We start from the raw sequence: 26,219 nt of genomic DNA on the forward strand, positions 1-26,219 counted from the left end.
AAACATGTGGACACATATGTATCTCTATGGCATTCATATACATCTATGAAGACTCGTGTATTTCATTTTCTTTTACACATCATAGAACTCAAAATTCTCCATTTTCCAAATTATGCAGACTCTTTTGACAGAAAAATAATAATGTCTTAACCAAGAAGTAGACTGTGAGCTGGAAGGAAGGAAGGAAGGAAGGAAGGAAGGAAGGAAGGAAGGGAAAGAGAGAAGGGAAGGAGGGAGAAATAAAAAAGAGAAAGAAAAGGAGAGAGAAAAAGAAAGAAAACGAGAGTGAGGAAAGAAGGAAGGGAAGGAAAGAAAAAAGCCCAATGAATTGGACCAGAAAGGAGTATCTAGGGAGGCCTTTAAGGTAATTTGTGCTAACGATGTAGTTTGCAAAGCTAGCTGAATTAAATATTTAATCTGCCCACTCCCATTTGGAAATGTTTCTATTGACATTGTTCTCTTGGCAAACACTCATTTTCTCTCAATCATTAGAATTTATTAACCACAGTACTAGGAAAGAGAGCCAAACTCATGTGGCCACCAAAAATGCCTTCTCACTGTTATTCAACTTTAAATAATAATGTACAAAATTATATGATATAATTGAATAATAATCATTATTATTGTGGTTTTCAAACTTGACCTCCAGTTCCTCATTTTTATTTTCACTGTATTGAGTTCCAAAAAAGCAAAGCTAAAGACAAAGTTCATGAGAGATTGATTTATTAAAGGAATGTTTGTGGGGAGATACTTTTTTATGGGTCTCTCCTATTTCTGTGTATGTTATAAATAGAGACACTGGCTGCATTTATTCTGAATTATTTTTTCAAGGTATTTATATAGCAGAGCCATGGAATCTAGAGACACTGTCTCCATCTATAACAAAAGGTAGATATGTTTATTGTTTAGTATAATAAAGGTAACATTTCCTTCCAAGACAAAGGTTAGGCAAGTTTGCTGACTTCTCAGTATAAAAGATTGAGATTCCTTAAACTCAAGTTTTCTCCTTTGTAATGCAACCTGTTTTGTATCCAAGTGTCATCCAGCTCTCTTTGCATCACCCTGTGGATAATGCCATTTGCCATAAACTGTTCTTTGTCTCTGACACAAGAGTCTCCTTTCTTCTTCCAGCATCCACGAAACTGTGGCAGGTTAACTTGTTAGCTTACAAGTAAAAGCCAATCTCAGACCTTTAAAGTCCTGACTGCATTAGCAATAAAGATGGGGTGCTGCTAAAGACACGACTTCTGAAAGGGGAAGAATGAAGATTTCTTGAACCAATTAAGAGAATGTGAAATAAGTCGAGAGGAATCTGTGGTGAATATCTTGACCAATTTGTGTGGTGAGCCAGGCAAAGAGTAGTCTTTAATTTAATGCCTGTTAATGAAAACGAGAGGAAGGTGGTTGCAGGTCAAATCCTGAGAAGTAGGTTCAAAGATAGCTGCCAGATGGTGCCTTGGTTGTTGCTAATTCTCTTCTGCATGGTGAGCCTTCCTTAGCAATTGAGCAGTCAGCCCCAAGTCCACCTCATTGTCACAACTAGTATAAAAATGAACAGCAGAAATTTCCAGCACTCTATAGACAACAGTTATAGAGAGGCACACCTACAGTAAAGTGTGAAAGGAGAAAAATTCACAACCACTGAGGGAAGAAATCAGTTGAATTGTTAGAACTGGGAAATTTTTCCAGAAGCCAGGAGGTCGTAGAAATGAGAGAACTGCTGAGTGACAGTTCTCTATGGGTCTGTCATGTTTCTTCCCGTCTTGAGAGCAGAGTCATTGGTTACCTATGTTCTGGACTATTTTTTTTTAAAAAAAGACCTATGAAAAAGTATCTCCCCACAAGCATTCCTTTAATAAATCAACTTCTTATGAACTTTGTCTTTAGCTTTGCTTTTTTGGAACTCAAGACAGTGAAAATAAAAATGAGGAGTTGGAGGTCAAGTTTAAAAACTGTTTGTATAGTGAACAGCTTTGGAAGTCACAGAGAGTAAATCCCTTCACAGCAAAAGGGCTGGTTTGCTTACTTCCTGTTATAAAAGATTCAGAATCCTGAAGCTCGGGGTATTTGTAATGCAACTGCACACGCAACTGTCATCTGGCCCTCTTTGAAAATAAGGGTTTGGGGAACCTCTGTCAAAATGATGATATTCTGGCTACTGCTATTGCTATGTGTACAAAATTGTTCTTTGTTTCTGAGACAGGAGTCTCCTGTCTTCTTCCATCATTGATAGAACTGTTGCAGGCTAACTTAGCTTGCAACTAGGGCAAACCTCCACCAGTTCACAGCCCTTGACAGTGCTCTCAGGAGAAAACTGTATGAGAGGGAGAGAAGCAGATGGGGAATGGGAAAGACAGTGGCTTCAGGTGAAATCTATGCATATCTCCAGCTAATGGTGCACAAGTGGAGTTTAAAATGCACTTCAGAGTCCTTCCCATTAATGGTCTTTTACATCCCCCGACCCCAGACAGTCACTGGCTCTCAGCCACACAGGAGTGATTGTGGGGAAAGCACACTATCCAAGCACCGCCTAACAAGAAGGCTGCAACACACAAAGGCATTCCTCCAGAGACAGCTGACTTACAGATTAGCAGCAGCACCCACAACAGCCTGTGAATAGAATCCCTAGGGCGCCAATCGCATCTGGTACACCGACATTAATTAAATGCTCCCAATGTGGACAGCAGTGTTCTAAGGTGAGTGTAGTGCAAGCCAAGGTTGCATGATGAAAGGAAGCAATTCTGGATTAGTATGATGGTTCTAGACAAGGTCAAATCAAGGAAGGAGCAATGACCTAGTGGCTCTGGAAGCTGGCCAGCAGCCTGCCCAAAGACAGTCATATTGGCCAAAAAGGAAAACTAGAGAAATGAAGATTTGTTTCCCTGCCTATGTGTTATCCCTCTGTCCTCCCTCTTTAGAATACGGCCCTTACAAACCATCAGAGAGAAAATGTGGCCTCTCCTAATGCTGGGAGAAGGCCAAGACATATCTTTTAAAAAGAAGACTTTAACATTTCATCAAATACGAATAGATTGCTGGGATAAATGGTAGGACCACTTCTGTAGCACTGATTTGTTGTATTAGAAAGAAGTTTTAAAATTAAAAAGAAGACATAAAATAAAACATTTTTTAAATAGACATTCCGTGAGATGGTTTTTTAAAGCTTCAGATCTATTCTGAGATAGCACCCCACTAAAGTGGTAATTCATCCTCCCAGAACTAAATGGCATCATTGGATTATGACAGCCCCGCATACCCAATATTAAGTACTTTTGTCCACATAACTTCTGTAGAGCAAGAAACTCCCCTTAAATCACACTGGTACCTAGTAACTCTACTTCAGCAGTTACATGAGATTAAAAAATTAAAATGTCAATTGCAAATGTCTCTGCCAGTGTTGCCTTCACAGTTGATCAGCTTGATAGAGCTATAAAAGGCAATCTGTGCTTTGGACCTATTTGGGGGCAGCCATATGATCATTTGTCCACATTGATCCAACAAATACAATCTAGAAAAGACTAGTTTCTGTGGTAGAAATGAACAAAGAGTGTAAGCAGTTAAAGCAACATCCAGAAAACTCTTCTTTTGTAATGTAAATTGAAGTTTGATTGGATAGACGTAATTGAGAAAAGTTCAGAGGTATTTCCTCATTGACTTGCTTGGACTTAATAGGACCAACCCGACTGCTAGAACTTCAGGCGACATTCTGAGCAATGATAAACCTGATGGTCATTTATTGAGTTAACTTTCTACAATCTGGTTTGGGCAAGTTTTTTATCAGTCTGTGCTACCCTTTTTCTTCATTTTTATGGGGACCATAAGGAAAGATGGTGATAGCTTAAATAAAGTGTCTGGTAAATTTTTGAGTGAATAAAGCTACATTTTCAGAAATATCAAAATATGGTGACAAGTATACAACAAATAGAGAAACCAGAATTGGACTGGATAATGCAAAATAGCCTGGCAGATGCCACATTCTTTGAAAGGATCAAAAATATTTGCCTCTCTTCTATTCAGCTCAAGGGTATGTTTTATTTGGACATTTCATTGACTTTGCAATATTTTAAAGTAGTGATTAAAGACATTTCCCATAAAAGCTTAGCAGTCTTGTCCTGTAACAGGCCTTCTTAACTCATTTGTGTTAGTTCTTGGACTCTGAAAACTACCTGGGCTTATAACCCTTGATTTGTTTTTTTCAATATCAGAATCAAATGAACAGACAGATCCTAATAAATGATTTCATATGAGTAATACCTAAATATACTGAATGCTCTATGACCAAGATATTGTGACAATTGACTTCAGGAATAAAAACATGATTTCATAATAAAAATAATAATTATGGAAAAGTAACTCTCAATAACAGATACATTCTTTGGAAAGTATTGCAGCATTTTCTTACTTTGAAATATTACATATAGACAGAAAGATAGATATAGCACATATTTTAGATTTACAAATATATGTGAGATAAAAGTTCGTGAAAAACCACAGAGGTCATGAGAAAGAGCCTTGGCACTACTCCCATAAAACTAAGTCCCTGCAAATTATATTCACTACCAGCCCCACTCCATCAATGTAACCACTCTTCTGATTCTGTGACAATGACATCTCTTTCTTTATAGTTTTACTATATGCAAATGGAATTCATAAATTAAGAGTTTAGTTTTGCATATTTCCAAACTCGTATTTCCACACATCATACTGCATGTGTGATTTTGCGTCTTGTCTTTTTAACTTAACATCATATTTGTAGAATTCATCCATGTTGATGCTTGTAGCTACAGTTTACTTGTGTACATGTTATATAAATTTTATAGATGTATCATAATTTATATATGTTGATATGTATGATGTTCAGTTAGGCTATAATGCTACAGGTATTTTAGTTCATATTCACATACTATTCTTCAGGTATGTACTTAGTAGATTTCCTAGATCATAGCATGATTTTTCAATCTTATTAGTAAATGCCTACCTATTTCCCAATATGCTCATACCAATTAACATTCCCACCAGCAGTGAATGACAATTATTGCCCTACATTCTCACCAATAATGGGCTAGTCTGTTTTTTTTTTAATTTTTGAAAATCAATTGAGTGTTAATTGTATATCTTTAAGCTTTGCAATAGAAAAATGCTTATAAGCATATATTAATATATACAGAAACATATAAAAATCATAGCTGTACAGTTCATGAATTATGAAAAATAGACCTGTGTAGCTACCACACAGGGCAAGTAATTGAACATTAGCAGCACTCCAGGAGCCCCCTCTTGTCCCTTTTGCCAAACACCACCCCTCCTTTTCCTTCTTTCCAAACGTAATTACTATTTGGACTTCTGACGCTGTCTATTTGCCTAATTTTGAATTTTATATAAATGAAGTCGTGTGTGTGTGTGTGTGTGTGTGTGTGTGTGTGTGTGTGTACATATAAATACATATATATAGTCTCTGGTTTTAGTCACCCAGCAACATGTTTATGAGAGTCTTCCATGTTGTTGCATATAGCATTCATTTGTTCTATTCTACTCTATAGTATTCTACTATTTGAATAAACCATTATCTATCTATTTGTCTTTGGTAGGTATTTGGCTTCTTTTTCAATTTTTGGCTTTTATAAAGCATGCTACTATAAACATTTCTGTACATGTCTTTGGGTACATATCTGCATGCTTTTCTGTTGAGCATATACAGACATGGGGTAGAAATGCTGGCCCATAGAACATGCATGTGTTTACACTCAGTGGCTAATTCCATAGAAGACACCAATTTACACTCTCATCAGCAGAGCAAAGGGTGCCTGTGGCTCCACACTCATGTCTTACACTCAGTCTTTTTACTGTATAGCCCTTTTGGTGGATTTATTGTGATATCTCATTATACCATTAATTTTCAGTTCCCTTCACATTTATTAGTCGTTCAAATATTTCTTTTGTGAAATATCTGTACAGTTTTCACGGCCATTTTGCTATTGGGCTGTCTGTCTCTTACAGATCTATAAAAGGTTTCACGTATTCTGAATATGAGCCCCTTTCATATATGGCTGCATTCATTTTGTTAATATTTTATGTAGAATTTTTGCGTCTTTGTTAATAAACAAAGCTAACCTGTAAGGTTCCAATTTTTATTGCTCATTCAAAGTTTTAAAATCAAAATCATGCTGGCCTTATAAAACAAGTTGGAACATATTCTCTCTTTTTCTTATCTCTGCAGAACGTTGTATAAAATTGGTGATATTTCTTCTTTAAATGTTTGAAATAATTCACATATGAAGCCAAATGTGATTACAGTTTTCTTTGTGGGAAATTCTACATTATGGATTCAACTTCTTTAATAGGTACAGATTTATACAGATTTCAGATCTTCTATTAATTCTTGTGTTTACTTTGATAAGCTATGTTTTCTAGGATTTTTACATTTTATCTAAATTTTCAAACTTTGGAAATACCTTTGTTCATAACATTTTTGAGTTTAAGAAGGATATTTTTTCATTACTGATACTAGTTATTTGTACTTTTTTTCCTTTTTCTTGAAAAATTCCACTAGAAGTTTATCATTGGTATTATGCATGTTCTATTGACAAACTATGTGATTCTCTATATTCTACTTCTATTTTTCTTTCTTTCCACCCTCTTTAGGCTTAACTTTTGTTCTTTTATTCACTTCTTTATATGCTTAGGTCATCAATTTTTAGACTTCCTTTTATTCTAACATATGCACTTAAGGTTATAAATTTCTTTCTAAGCACAATGATCATTATATCCCAGATGAGTTAAGTATTTTTTATTACAATTCAGTTAACATATTTTCTATTTTCCATTCTTCCTTGACCCTTCGGTTATTTAGAAGTATAATCCTTATTTCCAAACATATGGAAATATCCCTATTAGCTTTTGGCTATTGGTTGCTATCTTAATTGCACTGTGATTAAAGAAAATAGAAAACACTTTTTTATTATTGAATTCTCTTGAATTTGCTATGATTAACTTTATGGCCTGCCATATGTTTTGTAAATGTTACACATGTGTCTGAAAATAACATTTATTTAGAAATCATGAGTGCACTGTTTTAAAGATTTCCATTTCATCGCTTGTCAACTCAATTGTTCATATCTTCTATATTCTTACCATGATTTTGTCAAAAACTCCCTGTTTATTAGTTATGGAGACAGTTGTGTTAAATTGTCTCACTGTGTGATATGGTTTGGATGTTTGTCCCCTCCAAATCTCATGATGAAAGCCCATTTCCAAAGTTGGAGGTGGGGCCAGTGGCAGGAGATTGGATAACGGGGGCAAATCCTTCATGAATGACTTAGCACCTCCTCCTGGTGATGAGTTGGTTCACATGAGGGCTGATTGTTTTAAAGAGCCTGGCCTTCTCTTCTCATTCTCTTACCCCCACTCTTGCCATGTGATGTGCTGTGCCCCTCACTCTACCCTCGTCACTTTCCACCATGATTGTAAGCTTCCTGGAGCCCTCGCCAGAAGCCAAGCAGGTGTTGGCACCATGCTTCTTGTACAGCCTGCAGAGCTATGAGCCAATTAAACCTCTTTTCTTCATAAATTACCCAGCCTCAGATATTTCTTTATAGCAGTTTAAAAAAAACCAGCCTAATATACATTAGTATTTGATTTATCTACTTATTCCTTTAATTTGTGCAATTTTGCTTTATATATTTTGAGGTTATATATTATATGGATACATATTTAGGATCGTTATATCTTCCTGGTGAATGATTATAAAATATCTTTCTGTTTCTCTAAGAATGACTTCTCCACAAAGACTATTTGTTTGATATTAATACACTAGCGTTTTCTCAGTTAGTATTTGTATGGTTTGTTGTTTTTATGCTTTTGGCATCAGTCTTTCTGTAACCTTATGTTTTAGATGTCAGATTGTAAACAGGAGATAATTGGATTTTGTTTTTTAATTTGCATGGCCATCTTTGTCTTTTACAGAAGGAGTCTTTAGTCATGTAAATTTAATGTAATTACTGATCTATTTGGGTTTAAAGGTAGCTTTCTACTCTCATTGAGTTTACTATTCTTACAATCCCCTGTACATTTGCAGTTGAGAATGCTCTGCAAACCTAATTATAATTTGATATGAGGGCTATATGAGAATAGTCCTCAGAAAAAATGAAGAGAAGGAATTAAAGCCTAACATGAGCAAAAAATAGTGTGATCTGGGCAAATTATGTCTCAGAATACTGAGATCACTTTTTAAATGATACATGAAACATTGTCAATGATTTTTCAAGAACTATGGAGACAGAAGAAATGCTAAAAGCATAGGACTACATACAGTTTTGATTTTTCATTAAGAAAAGATTATTTTCCTCCAGGCAGAAATCTTGGAGAAAATTATAAAATCAATGTCTTAGAAAGAATGGTTTTTGAGGCAATCTTCAGAAGAAGAAATGGTGATTATCAAGCCAGAAGATGTTCATTTAAAACATCATATGAAATTATTTACATTGTCTTTTTGTGAAAGGATAACTAAGCCAGCCAGCCAGAAAGTGATATATACAATGATTCTGGGATTTAAACCATCTGACACAATATCCATTGGACATGCTGGAGAAATTTGGGTGTAATGGCATTACAATTTGGTTAATTAAAACTGATTAATCAGTGGTTGCTAAATGTGCTGATTAATTTCCTTGGATCCAACTGATTCACCGTTTCAAGCAATCACTGGAGTAAATATACAGAAGAGTGCTTATAAGATAGGTGGGTGACATGAAGCTGTGAGGTAAAACATAGTTTGAATGACAGAACAGGTTTCAAAAGGATCTCTCAAGCCATACTTCATTTAGGACAGAAAAGGTCAAGAACTTGAATCCAAATACAAAACTGAGGAGATTTGGCTTAACAGCGGCATGTATGAAAAAGAGTTCTGAAACCCTTTAGATCCAAGTTGAGAGTAAGTTCAATATGGGGCAGCAGTGCAATGGAGCTTCCAGAAATGTTACATATCAAAGAAAGAGTGGCAGTGGTCAGATATATATATATAAGTATAAGACATTATAAGATGTCAGGTTTATTTTACTCCTTCAGTAATTCTATCACACTCACTGAAATGTGGTGTGTCATCAGAAATTTTAGAAACCACAGTCTTCACAAAGCAATGGAAAATTCCAAAGGCAAAGAAATTCCAAAGCAAAGGAATGTAACTTTGCAGGGTCCTTGATGAATGATCATGACTTGTGTATCTAGTATACCATCACCAAAGACCAGCTATTGATATGCTAGGGCAAGATGGGGTTTTACAAATACCTTCTGATTTCCCTTAGTGAAATTCACAGCAAGTTACTAACCTGACCGAAAGCAGGAGAAAGAGGAGAAACTGTAAGTCCTTCATAGACAGTACACTTGGGTTCTTTCTTTTCAAGACTTGCTTTTCCACTAAGCAACATTGGCACATATGTAAATAGTTCAAGGGCATAGTTATACATGTAATCCTTTGCAAAGATTTTTGTTGTTTTCTCCCTGTCAGAGCAGCTTCTCTAAAAATGAAATTCATAGATCATTTTTTCCTCAAGAGCTAGGGAAAAAAAAAGTGATCTGTGGTCAAATAAGTGGGTACATTTAGTTAATTTTTTTTCTAGTTTTAAATCGAAGTTTTATTTGTTATCAAGTAACAAAAGAACACAGTTTTTAAAATTATGTGCTACCACAGGCTTACATTTAAAAGGCTCTTCATCCTATTCTTTCTCACACCCAACCCCCTTTGTAGGAGATTTGACATCTACAATTTTTCAACCTCTCTGCAAGCTTCTAAGAACTTCTTTTTGTTCCCTGAATTCTGAAACTTCACATTGTTGTGCTGTAGTCTTGTTTTTTGCTTTTCCAACTAATACATCAGATACTTGAAACTCTTTTTCTGTTTCTTTTGATACTTACCATATGCAATCTCTGTGACAGACTTATCTCCTATTTCTTCATCCTTTAGTTTTAGATACCACCTATCGCTGTCTGTGAAACAGGATTGTGTTATACTTTTGATGTTTGTCCCCACAAACTTCATGTTGAAATTTAAACCCCAACGTTGGAGGTGGGGTCTGGTCGAAGGTGTTTGGGTCGTGGGGATGGATCCCTCACAGATGACTTGGTGCCGTCTTCTTCATAATGAGTAAGTTCTCGCTCTTTTAGTTCCTGCAAGAAATGGTTGTTAAAAAGAGCGTGGGACCTCTCCACTTTCTATCTTACTTCCTCTCTCTTCATGTGATCTCTGCATACACTGTCCTACTTCTCATCCTACCAGCAGTGGAAGCTTCCTGAGACCTCACCAGAAGCCCAAGCAGATGCTTGTTCCATGCTTCTTGTACAGCCTGGAGAACTATGAACCAAATAAACCTCTTGTCTTTATAAATTATCCAGCCTCAGGTATTCCTTTATAGAGACACAAATGGACTAAGACAGACATTATATGTACTTTTAGTGTGTCCTACACTTCATTTCTCTCAATATACTTATATTGTGGTTTGGGTTTAAATAAATATAAGCGGTTTATCTTACTGTGACTACACAACCATTATTCACAGTTGAGCCACAAATATTACCTTTCCTTTGTTTAAAATTTCTTATACCAACTGGAGTTATAAATGACATTTTATGTTTGCTTAGGTTTCTCTCAATTAGTAATTTACTACCTAGCTCTCTAACATAACTGAAACTCTCCTCTGAATTAGTTCAAACATTAAATATTATAACTGAGTAGCCTTCTTCTCAAAGGTGTACCTCTTGGAGCCCTCTGTCCTGTCCTCTCGTGCCAAGCAGTTCTGCCGCTCTCTGGAACAGCCGTAGCCGTGGGACGTTTTTATCATCTCCACAATCCTTTTTGCTTCCCTGCTTCCTGGAGCTTATAACTCTCTCTCTTTCTTGGTTTACTACTTTTATTTTGCTGGAGCAGATGTTCTGAGGGTCTCCTGAAAAAGCCTAGGGAAAAATGTGTTGAGACCTTAAATGTCTGCTAATGTCTTCATTCTAACCTCACATCTGATTAATAGTTTTTCTGGCTATAAAACTGTCAATGGAAAAATACTTTTCCCCAGAATTTTGAAGGCATTTCTTCACTGCTCTCTAGCTCCTATCATTGCTATGGGATTGTCATCCTAATTCCCAATGTATATTCTCGTTTCATGAACATAGTTTCATTGGTGGGCAGAAGACTTGTCCACAAGGCTGTACCCTTAGTGATATGGTGGCCATTTCCTTGAAGTATGCCAAATTCTGTCTCTAGGTCTTTCTCATAGCCTGGTCAGCATCCCCATAAATGAATACCCCCATCTCCTGCTTGGGGAGCATAAGCCTTGGTGTCAGTATCATGGCAGCCAAATGTGAAAGAGAGTGTGGAGGGGGACCTTACTCATCAGTCTCAACTTTCACCGAATCCTTTCATTTTTGTTTTACTTTCTCCTTCAGCTATTCCTAATGCTTTCAATATCAGATTCTTCTGGCTGCATTTTCACGGAAACAAAAACACCCATCTTCTGACACAGTGGGGAAAAGACAGTCACTTTGCTGCATGGGGCAAAGGAGAAGGAAACACTGGCTATAATTGCTACTTATTTTAAGCTTTCAAACCCACTTCCCACTTGCAGATTTAACCATACCCCTGGCTTCAGAGGTATCTTGTGCCTTTACTTTTGAATCTTTGGGAGATTAAATGTTCAAGTTGTGTTTCAGACCTCTCCCCACTGTTTGCTTAGATTTATACTTTCTTTGGTCTATAAATTTTAGATATCATTCATTCTTCTGCTTTGCAGCTTCCAATAAAAATTGTTTTCTTGAGATAGGTCCTTTCTCTATTGCCCAGGCCAGAGGGCAGTGGTGTGATCATAGCTCACTGCAGCCTGAAACTCCTGGGGTTAGGCAATCCTCCCACTTCAGACTCCTGAATAGCTTGAACTACAGGTGTGAGCCACCACACCCTGGTAATATTTTTATTTTTTTATAGATGGGGTCTTGCTACATTGCCTAGGCTGTTCTCAAACTCCTGGTCTCAAGTGATCATCTCACATTGGCCTCCCAAAATGCTGGAATTACAGGTGTGAGCCATTCTGCCTAGCTAGCTTCCAAGACTTTGATGTCATCTCTTATCTGAACTTTACTTATCTCCTGTCTTCTTTGTGCTATGCCTTCTTTGTTTAAAATCCTTATAAATGATATTTAACGGTAGTTTGTGAAAGAATAGATATAAATATATGAGTTTTTAATCCACAATGTTTTAAAAAATTTTTTTAATGTGAGACTTCTCAGAACTTAAAATGCTCAGCTTCCTTGGATATCTGAGAGTGAGATATACTATGCAGTATTTTTATATGAGTTAACATTGCCCCATAACAATCCCTCAATTTTAGCTGCTTATAACACAACAAAGCTCTGTTTCTTACTCACAGCATGTTACAAGCTGCAGGGCCTCACAGCTCTGATCCACATGTCTTCTCCTTTCAAGTCTCAGGCCGAAGAAATAGCTGTGTTATAGAACGTGCCAGATATAAGAGCAAGAGGAACAGAAGAACTGGCCCAAGGCATCTTAGAGTTTCTGCCTGGGTGTTCACATTCCATTGGAATGTCACATGCCAAACACAAAGGTGATGGGGCAAGGGAGGTCTATCTCTCCTGCAGAAGTCACTATGCTTCACATGGCAATCCTCAGGATGTGTAATTCTCTTATAAGGAAGTGGGGAGTGGATAATTGAGAATAGGAGCACAATTTACCAACATATTGAATACTTGTTTGAGTATTAAACTCCTTTTTTTATAGCAGTTGCTAACCATTTATGTTTCAGAGAGCATGGTTTAAGAAAATGTTTTATACGTGCACCAAATATATTGATAAGGCAGTAGAGTGATGTAAAGGAAAACTCAGAATTTGAAGGCAAAACTTCATTTTAAATGATGGTTCTATCACATGCTTAACCATGTAGCCTTGGGAAATCAAATTTCTTTAAAGCTCTTTTCTCTTGTAAAATGGACATAATAACACCTACTTCTCAGCTTTGATAACAGGATTAGATATAATGTATGTAAAGGGTCTGGAGTGTCCTAGTAAGCCATTAGCAAACATTTATTGTGGGCAGGCATGGTGGCTCACACCTGTAATCCCAGCACTTAGGAAGGCTGCAGTGGCCAGATCACTTGAGGTCAGGAGTTTTAGACCAGCCTGGCCAACATGACGAAATCCCATCTACTAACAATACAAGAATTAGCCAAATATGGTGGTGCACACCTGTAATCCCAGCTAATTGGGAGGCTGAGGGAGGAGAGTCGCTTGAATCCAGGAGGCGGAGGTTGCAGTGAGCCCAGATTGTGCCACTGCACTCCAGCCTGGGCAACAAAGTAATACTCTGTCTCAAAATAAATAAATAAATAAATAAATGTACATATATATATATATATATATATAATAAATGAATAGATGAATGAGTTAATGACGGAATACAGTATTTTAACTTAAAATAGTGTAACAGCCTAGTCTAGTTGAATTTGGGTTGGCTCTTCCATTTAAACTTCCGATATCTTGAAGAGTTATTTAAGTAACCTATTGATTAACCATAGTAGTTAAAATATTTGAATGTTATAAATGCTTTTAACAGAGTTTCTTCCCAATAAACATTCACATTCTTCTTCTTGCCAAATTTATATTTAAACCTTGAATCTTCAAGTAGAGTATAAGTATAAACTGCTCCCTACACGATCAAAAGTAGATATGTCTCAGCTAATCCAAAGATACCAGGAGACAAGAATTCCCTATGTACCTGTGTTGCACTGTTGGCAAATGTACCCAGCTATATGCTGTGGACATTTAGAAGCTGTTTCTTAAAATCTACCGAGCTAATGGAAAACATAAAAAAGGCAGGGGTTGCAATTCTAATTTCAGACAGAAAAGACTTTAAGCCAAGATAGATAAACAAACAAACAAAAAAAGGGGCATTGCAAAATAGCAAAGAGTTAATTCAACAAGAAGACATAACTATCCTACATATATATGCACCCAACAGAGGAGCACCCGGATTCATAAAGTAAGTTTTCAGAGACCTTCAAAGAGACTTGGACTTGCACACAATAATAGTTGGTGACTTCAATGTCCCACTGACAGTATTGGACATATTATCAAAGCAGAAAATTAACAAAGATATTCAGAAACTAAACACTTGATCAAATGGACCTGATAGGCACCTGAAGAAGATTAAAATAAATGCAATTAGAAATGACAAAAGGGATGTTGCTACTGACCCCACAGAAATACAAATAACCATCAGATACTGCTATGAATAGCTCTATGCACACAAACTAGAAAATGTAACAGAAATGGATGAATTTATGGACACATATACCCTCCCAAGACTGAACCAGGAATAAACTGAATCCCTGAACAGACCAATAACAAACTCTGTAATTGAATCAGTAATAAAGAGCCTACCAACCAAAAAAAGCCCAGGACCAAAAGGATTAACAGCCAAATTCTACCAGATGTACAAAGAAGAGCTGGTACCATTCCTACTGGAACTATTCTAAAAAGTTAAGGAGGAAGGAATTCTCCTCAACTTCTTCTGAAGCCAGTATCATCCTGATGCCAAAACCTGGCAGAGACACAACCAAAAAAGAAAGCTTCAGGCCAATACCCTTGATGAACATCAATGCAAAAATTCTCAAGAAACAAAATATTAGCAAGCCAAATCTAGCAGCACATCAAGAAAAGCTGATCCACTATGATCAAAAAAGGCTTAATCTCTGGAATGCAAAGTTGGTTCAACAGACACAAATCAATAAACATGATTCATCACATAAACAGAGTTAAAGACAAAAAAACATGATTATCTCAATATATGGAGAAAAAGGTTTCGATAAAACCTAATATCCCTTCATGTTGAAAACTCTCAATAAATCAGGTGTTGAAGTAATATATCTCAAAATAATGACAGCCATCTATGAACACTGACAGCCAACATTGTACTGAATGGGAAAAAACTGGAAGCATTCCCCTTGAAAACCAGCATAAGACAATGGTGCCCTCTCTCCCAACTCCTATTCAACATAATGTTGGAAGTCCTGGCCAGAACAATCAGGCAACAGAAATAAAGGGCATCCAAAAAGGAAATGAGGGGGTCAAACTCTTTCTGTTTGCAGACAACCTGATTATGTATCTAGAACCCCATAGTCTTTGCCCAAAAGCTGCTTCATCTGATATACAACTTCAGCAAAGTTTCAGGATACAAAATCACTGTACAAAACTTACTAGCATTCCTATACACCAACTATAGCTAAGCTAAGAGCCAAATCAGGAAGGCAATCCCATTTACAATAGCCACAGAAATAATAAAATATTTAGAAATACAACAAACAAAGGAAGTGAAAGATCTCTACAATGAGAATTTAAAAACACCGCTCAAAGAAATCAGAGATGACACAAACAAATGAAAAAACATTCCATGCTCATGGATAGGAAGAATCAATATTGTTAAAATACTCCATATTACCCAAAGTAATTTACAGATTCAATGTTATTCCTATTAAACTGCCAATGACATAATTTGCAGAACTAGAAAAAAACTATTTTAAAATGTATATAGAATGAAGAAGAGCCAAAATAGCCAAGGCAATATTAAACAAAAAGAACAAAGCTAGAGGCATAACATTATCTGATTTCAAACTATACTACAGGGCTACAGTAAGCAAAACAGCATAGTACTGGTATAAAAACAGATACCTAGACCAATGGACCATAATAGAGAGCCCAGAAATAAGGCCACACACCTACGATCATCTGATTTTTGACAAAGCTGACAAAAGCAATGGGAAAAGGATTTCCTATTCAATAAATGGTTCTGGGATAACTGGCTAGCCATGTGCAGAAGATGAAGATGAAGATAAAACTGGACCATTTTCTTATAGCATATACAAAAATCAACCTAAGATAGATTAAAGACTTAAGTGTAAAACCCAAAACTATAAAAACTCTGGAAGACAATCTAAGCAATAACACTCTGGACATAGGAATAGGCAAAGATTTCAAGATGAAGATGCCAAAAGCAATCTCGACAAAAGCAAAAAATTCACAAATGGGATTTAATTAAACTAAAGTGCTTCTGCACAGCAAAAGAAACTTTCAACATAGTAAACACACAACCTGCAGAATGGGAGAAAATATTTGTAAACTATGCAACTGCCATGAAGAGCTGCCCAAGATGGGTAGTTTATAAAGGAAAGAGGTTTAATTGACCCACAGTTCAGCATAGCTGGGGAGACCTCATGAAACTTACAATCAATGCAGAAGGCAAAGAGGAAGCAAGGCATCTTCTTCACAAGGCAGCAGGAAGGAGAAGTGCTGAGTGAAGAGGGAAGAGCACCTTATAAAACCATGGGATCTCATGATAACTCACTCACTATCATAAGAAAAGCAAGGGGGAAACTGCCCCCATGATTCAATTACCTCCACCTGGCCTCTTTCTCAATGTGTGGGGATTATGGGAGTTGTGGGGATTACAATTCAAGATGAGATTTGGGTGGGGACACAAAGCCCAATCATAGTGGCATCTAATGTAAATCTAATGTCCAGCATCTATACCAAACTTAAACACATTTATAAGAAAAAAAACAACTCCATTAAAATCTGGGTACAGGACATGAACAGAGACTTTTCAAAAGAAGACATACATGCACCCAACAAACCTATTAAGAAAATCTCAATATCACTGATAAATAGAGAAATGTAAATCAAAACCACAATGAGATGCCATCTCACACTGGCCAGAATGGTTACTATTAAAAAGTTGAAAAATAGCATACTGGCAAGGTTGCAGAGAAAAGGAAACTCTTATTCATTCTTGGTAGTGGTATAAATTAGTTCAACCAATGTGGAAAGCAATGTGGCATTTCCTCAAAGAGTGAAAAATGAAACTATCATTTGACCCAGCAATCTTATTACTTTGTACATACTCAAAGAAATATAAATTGTTTTATCATAAAAGCACTTGCCCATATATATTCATTGCAGTACTATTTATAATAGCAAAGATATGAGATCAACCTAAATATCTATCAATGGTAGACTGGATAAAGAACATGTGGTATGTATACACCATGGAATACTATATACCCATAAAAAAGAATGAGATCTTGTCTTTTGCAAAAGCATGGATGGAGCTGGAGGCCATTATCCTTAGCAAACTAATGCAGGAACGGAAAACCAAATACTATATGTTCTTGATTATAAGTGGGAGCTAAATGATTACAGCTCATGGACACGAAGAGTGTGAACAACAGGCACTGAGGGTAGAGGGTGGGAGAAAGGATATGACCAGAAAAAGTAACTATTGAGTACTAGGCTTAGTACCTGGGTGGAGAAATAATCTGTAGAATGAACCCCCATGACTTGAGTTTACCTAAATAACAAACCTGCACATGTATCCCTGAATCTAAAATAAAGGCTTAAAAACCAAGGAAGCTGTTTCCTAAATTTTGAGCCATGTTGTAAAATAGTTTTGCAAGTTCGGGTTCGTTTTATTTGACAGTTATAAACAATTCATTTTTTTTCCGTCAAGACGTGACTTTGGAGAAATTCACCATCAACTCCAATGACAAAGTTATCCCATAATATATCATCTAAAACGTCAGCAACATTCTGGCATAGACACAGATCATTTGGCTGCATAATGTAATTAATATTGCCTTCACAAAATAATTGATTCTTTTAATCAGATATTTATCTCTGAATAATTGACAATTGTGTTGGTGAGAAATGCACCTTAAATTATTCCAGAAGACTTTCAAATGACCAAATTTGAAATGATGAGCCAATGGCAATGAAGCAATCCTTACAGGGTTAACAAGCATTCTGGACAGAAATGTCGTTTTAATTTAGCATTAATCAGGCTGCAGTTGGACACACTTCCCTGTAACTGAAAGTCACATTACCCTAGATACTCACCATTTGCATCCCCATTATTCCTGTAGATGAGATTTCAGACTTTAGAATCATAAGACTTTTGTTGAAGTATTGTTTATATTTTTCAGATCCCAAATCTCAGCAAAACAGTTGGTACCAACCAGTTTGAAGACCCCCACAGGGGAACAGAATCGGCATGAGAATACAGCTTCTTCTCCCTGTCCCATGACTTCACCCTGCACTCTTCTACCATTCAATGGTCTTTACCACTCAGCCCACTCCAAACCCATTAAAAACTCTACCTCCAAACTCCTCAGAGAGACAGATTTATTTGAGGCTTCCTCCTGTCTCCTCATTGGACAGCCCTACAATTAAACCTCTTTCTCTGCTGCAATCTAGTGTCTTGGCATATTAACTTGCCATGTACTTTGAGCAATACACCCATTAGGATTACAGTGAGACATTTTGTTTCCAGAAAACTTTGCACTTCACAAATTGTCACTAACACAACACACCCGGTTGAAGAAACACACTCAATTCTGTTTTCTTCCGGACAGAATGAAAGCCTATCCTCTATACGGCTTGCAAGAAGTTGGTTGATTAACCCCTTCCTTATCTATAGCGAAAGCTCTACTAGGATTATCTGGATGAAATCACAATAATTTAGTCACCAGTTGGTTTGTTTGGGTTTTGTTTTTTTTAAAAAAAATCCCATTCATTTAATGAGATCCTTAGATGGAGGAAAAAGAGTAGTCAAAGAGATAACAGGCGTTCAATGAGAAATTTCTTTGCTGTGCCAGAACCATTCTGGCCTAACTTCACAAATCACTGAGGCATGCCATCCAGAAACTAAAAAGATTGAGAAACACTAACATAGCACTAATGTGCAAATTACATTTTTCTTGTATATATACGTAATAGCTTTCTCCACCTTAAATGGTTTGAAATAGAAAAAAAATATGTTGTGGTTTGCCTTTATAAAAACATTTCAAAGTGTTCTGTGTCACTTTGTGGGAAAAAATTAACAGTGAAAGGAAATTCTCCACAGAATTCAATACCAAAGGGATCTGTTCTTCCACGAATTTGCCTCTGAAAGTTCTCTGGCAATGGAATAAATGATGTAGAGTGATTCAATAAATTAAAAGTCAGAAGAACTGACTTTCTGGAAAAGAATAAATAAGGGGGACCTCATAGACTGAAGAACAAAGGAAGATGTTTTACAGTCAAGCTCTCTGGTATTCTAAAACAGATGTTTCACTGGTAAATCAGGCAGCCATGGAGCAATCTTCAAAGCCCTAAGGGTGCAGTCAGTTGCATGCATTTGATTCTTCCTTGGTGCCCATTTGAAGACTCCACACTTCTGTCACAGCTGCGTGGCTCATCCTTCAAAATACCTTTTTCATCAGATGGCAGAAATAATCTTGATCACCATTTGACCCAGAAATTCCATTACTGGGCATATACCCGAAGGAATGTAAATCATTCTTCTAAAAAGACATGAGCACATGTATGTTCATCACATAATTATTCACAACAGCCAAGACATGGAATTAAGCTAAATGCTCATCAATGGTAGACTGGATAAAGAAAATGTGGTACATATATACCATGGAATACTACACAGCCATAAAAAAGGGAGATTATGCCCTTTGCAGTAACATGGATGGAGCTGGAGGCCATTATCTTAAGAAAACTAATGTAGAGTCAGAAAACCAAATATCTCATGTCCTCACTTATAAGTGGGAGCTAAACACTGAGTAGACATGAACACAAAGAAGGAAACAATAGACACCAACACCTACCTGAGGGTGGAGGCTGGGAGGAAGAGACTATCAAAAAACTACCTATCAGTTACTATGCTTATTATCCACGTGACAAAATAATCTGTACACCAAAATCCCATGACACATAATTTACTTGTATAATAAAGCTTCACATGTGCTCATGTGCCTAAAAGTTAAAATAATAATAACAATCATAATTATTATTACCTGGGTTTCCACTGAAGTCAGGGGGCTAGAAAGACTTAAGTGGGAAACAATGCTTTGTAGCCTTTCATCAGAAGACTGCAAATATTTTTTAATCATGATCCCTTTTCATCTTTTCCCAAGTTCTTGTGTGGACTGAGATAATAGGAACTTAATAGTTATATAACTAACTAGTGGGCCATACTTGACATAATAATGAATGACTACAGAAGAGTGAACACACAGTGGGACAAATGTAGAGGTACGTTGTGATCTGTAAGAGCAGAAGTAGCCTTTGTTTTATGATAAACCTGATTTCATTATAACACTTGATTTCTCCCTCTTTCCACAAAAGTAAGTTTTGTAAATGCTGAAAATTGCATGCTTACACTTTCACCGTTTATCACAGAGGATCTCTCAATGCCATTTTTGTCTTAAAGTCCTTAAAAGAAATTGCTCAGTGCTCTTTTGGATGCCCATCCAAATGCTCAGAGAAAACTTCATTTAAAAATTGTAGATTTTAAATCTTTCTCCTATAAAGGAACTCCGGATGAGAAGTAACCAACCATCAAAATGTAGGCTTATGCAAAATTTGTTTTTAGCATATATCTCAAGCTTCAGGTCTTTTCTCAGGCCCTGTGTTCAAAACCTTAACAAAAGAATATTCTTTGGAAGTGTGCTTTGAACTTGTGCTTACTGTAGAATTCAGTACAAGGATATGTTTGAAACTGTAGCTCTGGGAGGAGTATGATAGTTTGTTTAAAAACTCCAGGGCTAATGAACATAGTAAGAATGAGAACGTCAAGAAACTGTGAAGGTGTTCCATTACAAAATGATCAAATACATAGAGTTGATGTTGCAAAAAATAATAATAATAATACAACTAATGAATTGGCACTGCCTTTTCAAATGATTTGCTTTTCACCAACAAGCCTGGCTGAGCAAGGTCAGGATAACACAGCACTGTTCAGAAGTGACAAATTTATTAGGATTTAAAATAGCAACACATGTATGCCAGGAGAGATGGGCAACTGTGACTTACTCTTTCCCCTAGGAATGTACAATTTTAAAAAATCTATTGACAGAACAGCTGAAACATGAGCATGTGAGTTTTAAATTGCATGCCTAGGCCTATATTAGTAAATCAGAGTAGAGCTAGCCTTCTCTGTGACACTCTCTGAATATTTTATATTGAATCACACAAACAAGGATGAGAGGGCTATGGTCACAATAATAGAGAAATGACACAAATGAAGATCAAGAAAAATTTAAATTACGGTTTGCCACACTAATAAATTGAATGTATTTCTCTTATTTTAGGATAAGAGGCCATAATGGAATTAGAAGTGGAAAGGCTGCTGTGCAATAGTTTAGGGAAGAAGGACATGAGAATATTTTACTTTGGGTCAAAATAATTACATTCACTGTCAGTAATTAATTAGGACAAATTAATTACTAGAGTCCATTTGTTTATAGCCAATTATGAAGGAGGCCCACTATGTACCAGTGATGTTGCAGGAGTTGGAGATGCAAACTAGCATGAAAAGAAATCATTATAGATATATCAAGATACGTACAAGTGCCAGGCAGTTCTTGATACTCTCAATGTGTTTGCTGAGTGGCTGAACGGCTGAACACAGGGAAAGTAACATCCGACCTAAAAGTAATGTCATTCTAAAAAGATGATAAAAGACTTCCCAACTGTCCTGGGTTAAGGAGTCATTATCCATGAAGTCCCACAAGCCTACGTTTATACTGCTGCCTTCTAATCAAAGTGACCCCAAACCACTATCTTTTTGGGGTGGGAATATGCTGCTTTGATTCCTAATCCCTACTTTGAAGTCAAAATAAGTCCTGATAACTCATCATCAAAGGATTGCATGAGGTATCTGTGCATGAGCTGAAGTATACAGATGTGGATTGGGTGCCAGGTAAATGAACCACCCCTGTGACATCCTCTGTAGTCATTTGATATTGGTGCCATAATAAATCACCACAATTTAGTGGCTTAAAACAACACCAATTTATCATTGCGGTTTCTGTAGACTGACGTCCCAGAACTGCATGACTCAACCAGGCATCAGTGTAGACTCTCACAGTGCCAAAATTAAGGCAGCAGCAGGGCTATGTCCCACATCCCCATTTCCTTTTGGCTGTGGACTGTGGACAAGGGCATTCTCAGACAGTAGGCCTGCCCATATTCCAAGGGTCATGGTCCCCTTCCTCCATCATCAAAGCCCCCAGGTGCAGGTCAAGTCCTCCTCAGCCTGCCACCTCTTCTGCTTTCTCTTTCATCAGCATATCTCTCAGATTGCCACTTCCCTCTTCCCCTTCTAAGGGGCCTAGCGATCACAAGCTTCACCTCACCTGCAAAGCCTTTTTTCCAACCATAGAAACATATTCAATGGTCCCAGGGATGAGGGCATGAACATCTTTGGAAGCTTGTTATTCTGCTCACCACAGTCTATTTTCAAACCTCCACAATATAGGTGCTTCATAGCTATAGAGCGCAGCAGCAAGCCACTGCCGTTGATCTTTTCTTTTAGGTGAACAAAGAGCATACACACTCCATTTATTGCCACTGAGGATGAGGGATATTTCTCCAGTTTACTGTGAAGCCCCCTGATATGGTTTGGTTGTGTCACCACCCAAATCTCATCTCCATTTGTAATCAGAATTGTAATCCCCACGTGTTGAAGGAGGGACCTGGTGGGAGATGACTCCCATTTGGAATAGGAACATTTACCCAATGCATGTACTCCCCTTGTATCTTGGAAGCTACCAAATGGTTTTTGATTTTACAGACTCATAGGTGGAAGAAATCTGCCTTGTCTCAGATGAGACTTTGGACTGTGGACTTTTGACTTAATGCTGAAATGAGTTAAGATTCTGAGGGACTGTTGAAAAGTATGATTGCATTTTGAAATGTGAACAGGACATGAGATTTTGGAAGGGCCGGGGCAGAATGACATGGTTTTACTTTGTGTCACTACTCAAATCTCATCTCAAATTGTAATTCCTATGTGTTGAGGGAGGAATCTGGTGGGAGGTGACTGGATCATGAGGGCAGTTTCCCCCATGCTGTTCTTGTGATAGTGAGTTCTCACGGGATCTGATGATTTTAGAAGTGGCACTTCCCCCTTTTCTCTCTGTCTCTCTCCTGCTGCCATGTAAGATGTGTCTTGCGTTCTCTTTGCCTTTTGCCATGATTGTAAGTTTCCTGAGGCCTTCCCAGTGATGTGGAACTATAAGTCATTAAACCTCTTTTGTTTATAAGTTACTCAAGATCAGGTGGTATCTTTGTAGCAGTGTGAAAACAGACTAATACAGGAGAAATAATAACTTCAGGAAGATAGCACAATTTGTACAAAAAACATGTAACTGATCAAATTTATCTCACTTTTTGCCAAAGAAGAAAGGAGAAAAGATGGGCTCCAGGGAACTGGTCTTGACGACGACAGAAGTGATCTAAACAGGAAAACCAGCAGGGGTTCTAAATCTCGGTTCAGTGTGTAGATGTGTATGATTTTAAAATAAACACAGCAGTCAGAAAGTCCAAGTGTAAGATTTACTACAAAATTTGTAATCTCCCAGAACTCCAGCCAGACCAGAAACTCCACAGGCCCAGATCATTACATATCTTTTTCTGGTATTTCCACTTTCATTCTTAGCATAATCTGAAATGTCCGGAGTATAGGAGGTAGCCTGGTCTTCTTGTCCCCAACTCCCTCTATCTACCAAAAGTAAATCTCCTCAGAACTTGTTCTAAAAGAAGTAAAATAATGTAGACAGTCATTTCTTGTTCCCTGTCACTATTTTGCAGAAAGGCAGTGTATTAGGTTGCTCCAGAAAAACAGAACCGGTAGGACACGTGCGTGTGTATATAGGAACAAATTTACATTAAGGAATTTGCTCACATAATCATGGAGGCTGGCAAGTCCGAAATCTGCAGAGTAGGCCAGAAGACAGAAGCCCCAGAAAGAGCCAGTGCTGCATTTCAAGTCTGAAGGCCAAGTGCTGCAGAATTCTCACTTGCTCAGGAGCAGTCAGTCTTTTGCTTTATTCAGGCTTTCATCTCATTTGATGAGGCCCACTTACATTTGGGAAGGCAATCTGCTTTACTCAGAGTCCACCAATTTAAATGTAAATCTTATCCAAAAACCCCCAGAATAATGTTTGACCACTTATCTGGGCCCTGTGACCCAACCAGGTTGAAACATAAAATTAACCATCACAGACAAGTCAGCAATTATTCATGATTCATCAATCTTGAGCATCTCATCATATTTGTGTTTTGCAATCTTTCTTCTGTAGGTGTTTGGTAAACTAAGTGGAGCTCACAAAATCCAATTAAACTTCTGGAAATGCATTGTAGAGGAAAAATATTGTGGCCGCTTCCCAGGAGAGGTGAATTCAATACATCAGAGAATTCTATAATCCTAAAATGCAATTAGGAAGAACTCTGGGGCCCATATGATTCAATTTTTAGTCATAGTTAATGAACCTGCTACAGAGACTAAAAGATGAGATACGTGAGGCAAAAAGCTGAAGAAACTCATGTTTTCTGAGGACAAAGAGGAATGCAGAGAAAAAAATTAAATTATCTAAACACATGTAAACATTTTCTTATACACATTTCCTGTGTATACACACAAAGCCACCCAAAAATTTTTTTTTAATTCCCTTAAATAAATACATGCAGGCAGTGTGTGTGTGCATACACAGATGTATCTAGCCTGAAAACTTTCTGTATTTAAATAAATACGTATTTAAGTCTGTATATTTGAATACTTCCTTGTAAGTTTCAAGCTGGCCTCATACTTGGTGCTAAAAATGTTAGAAGCATTCTTATTGAGGTCAGAAGCAAACCAAGCATGACTGTTATTTATCAGTACTGTTACTTAACTTTAAAAAAAAATGAAGTAACAAAGAGTATAAAAAATTAAGTGATAAAATTTTAAATTTATTTTTAGTGAAGTAAAAATAGTATATATTTGTGATATATATAAAATAGTATATATAAGATGTTTTGAGGCATGTATACATTGTGGAATGGCTAGGCTAAATCAAGCCATTTAACATATGTATTACATATTAACATATATTGCATATGTATTACTGCTTACACCTATCATTTTTTGTGTGTGGTGAAAACACTAAAACTTATTCTCTGAGGAATTTTTAAGTAGACAATATATTGTTATTAAGTATAGCCGTCATGATGTACAATAGATCTCTTGAACTTATTCTTCCTGTCTAACTGAAATTTTGTAAACTTTGACAAACAATGAGATAAAAAATTTAAACAAGTACAAAATTTTTTTTTGATCTAAAAGAACTCAAGAATACTAACAATAATATTGTGAACAATAAAAGATTTCTGTAAAGTGGCTGGTTCAAAATGAATATAAAAATCAATAGCCTTACTATGTGTAAATAACCACCAACTAGAAAAAAATAGAAGAAAAACTTACTTACAAAGCAACTACAAACAAGCAATAGGAATAAATTTAAGGTTATGAGTTAGATCTGTAAGAAAAAAATTTAAATACTTCAAAGAAGACTTGAATGATAATGTAAGGGATACTCTGTTCTTAGGTAAGAAGACTTAAAATTATAAGAATATCAATTCTGTTTACATTAATCTATAAATTATATTTCATCTCACTATCAAATGTCACCACACAAAAAAAATGATAGGCAAAAAATTTTTAACTAAACTTATTTTTACATTCATGTAAAAATAAATATCCATGCATAACTAGAGTAATTCTAGAAAAAAAATATAAAGACTAGACATTAAAACATTTTAAAACAAAATAATTTAAATAATGTGGTATGTGGCAAAAGATAGTCTAAAGGAAGAAAAAAAGGATACCAGAAATATACAAAAAACTACAGAATTGAATTTATAACATGATTAAGGAGGCATTAGATGTAAATGTGAGTAGAGATAGATTCTTCAATAAATGAAGTTTTGATAACTTGATAACATTTTGGAAAAAAGAAGTTCATCTTTCATTTCAAAATTTCTAGATAAATCTACATTAAAATAAAAAACAGAAGAAATTACAAAATATTGGAAAAAAGCATGGGCGAATTTTTTAAAAATATTAGCAAGGGAAAGACTCCTAAGCTAAAAAAGATCCACAAATTTGACTACATTATAAAAGAAAAAAAATTGGGAAAAACATTCAGAACATATGTCTAACAAAGTTTTAATTTTCTTAATATCCAAAGAACTATAAATCAAGAAGAAAAACATTTAATAATTGTATTAAAAATCAAGCAGAAATCTTGGCCGGGCATGGTGGCTCACACCTGTAATCCCAGCATTTTGAGAGGCTGAGGTG

The sequence above is a fragment of the Sapajus apella genome, unplaced genomic scaffold (genome assembly GCF_009761245.1).
Source record: "Sapajus apella isolate SASKATOON/1434 unplaced genomic scaffold, GSC_monkey_1.0 scaffold32, whole genome shotgun sequence".
NCBI lineage: Eukaryota > Metazoa > Chordata > Mammalia > Primates > Cebidae > Sapajus > Sapajus apella.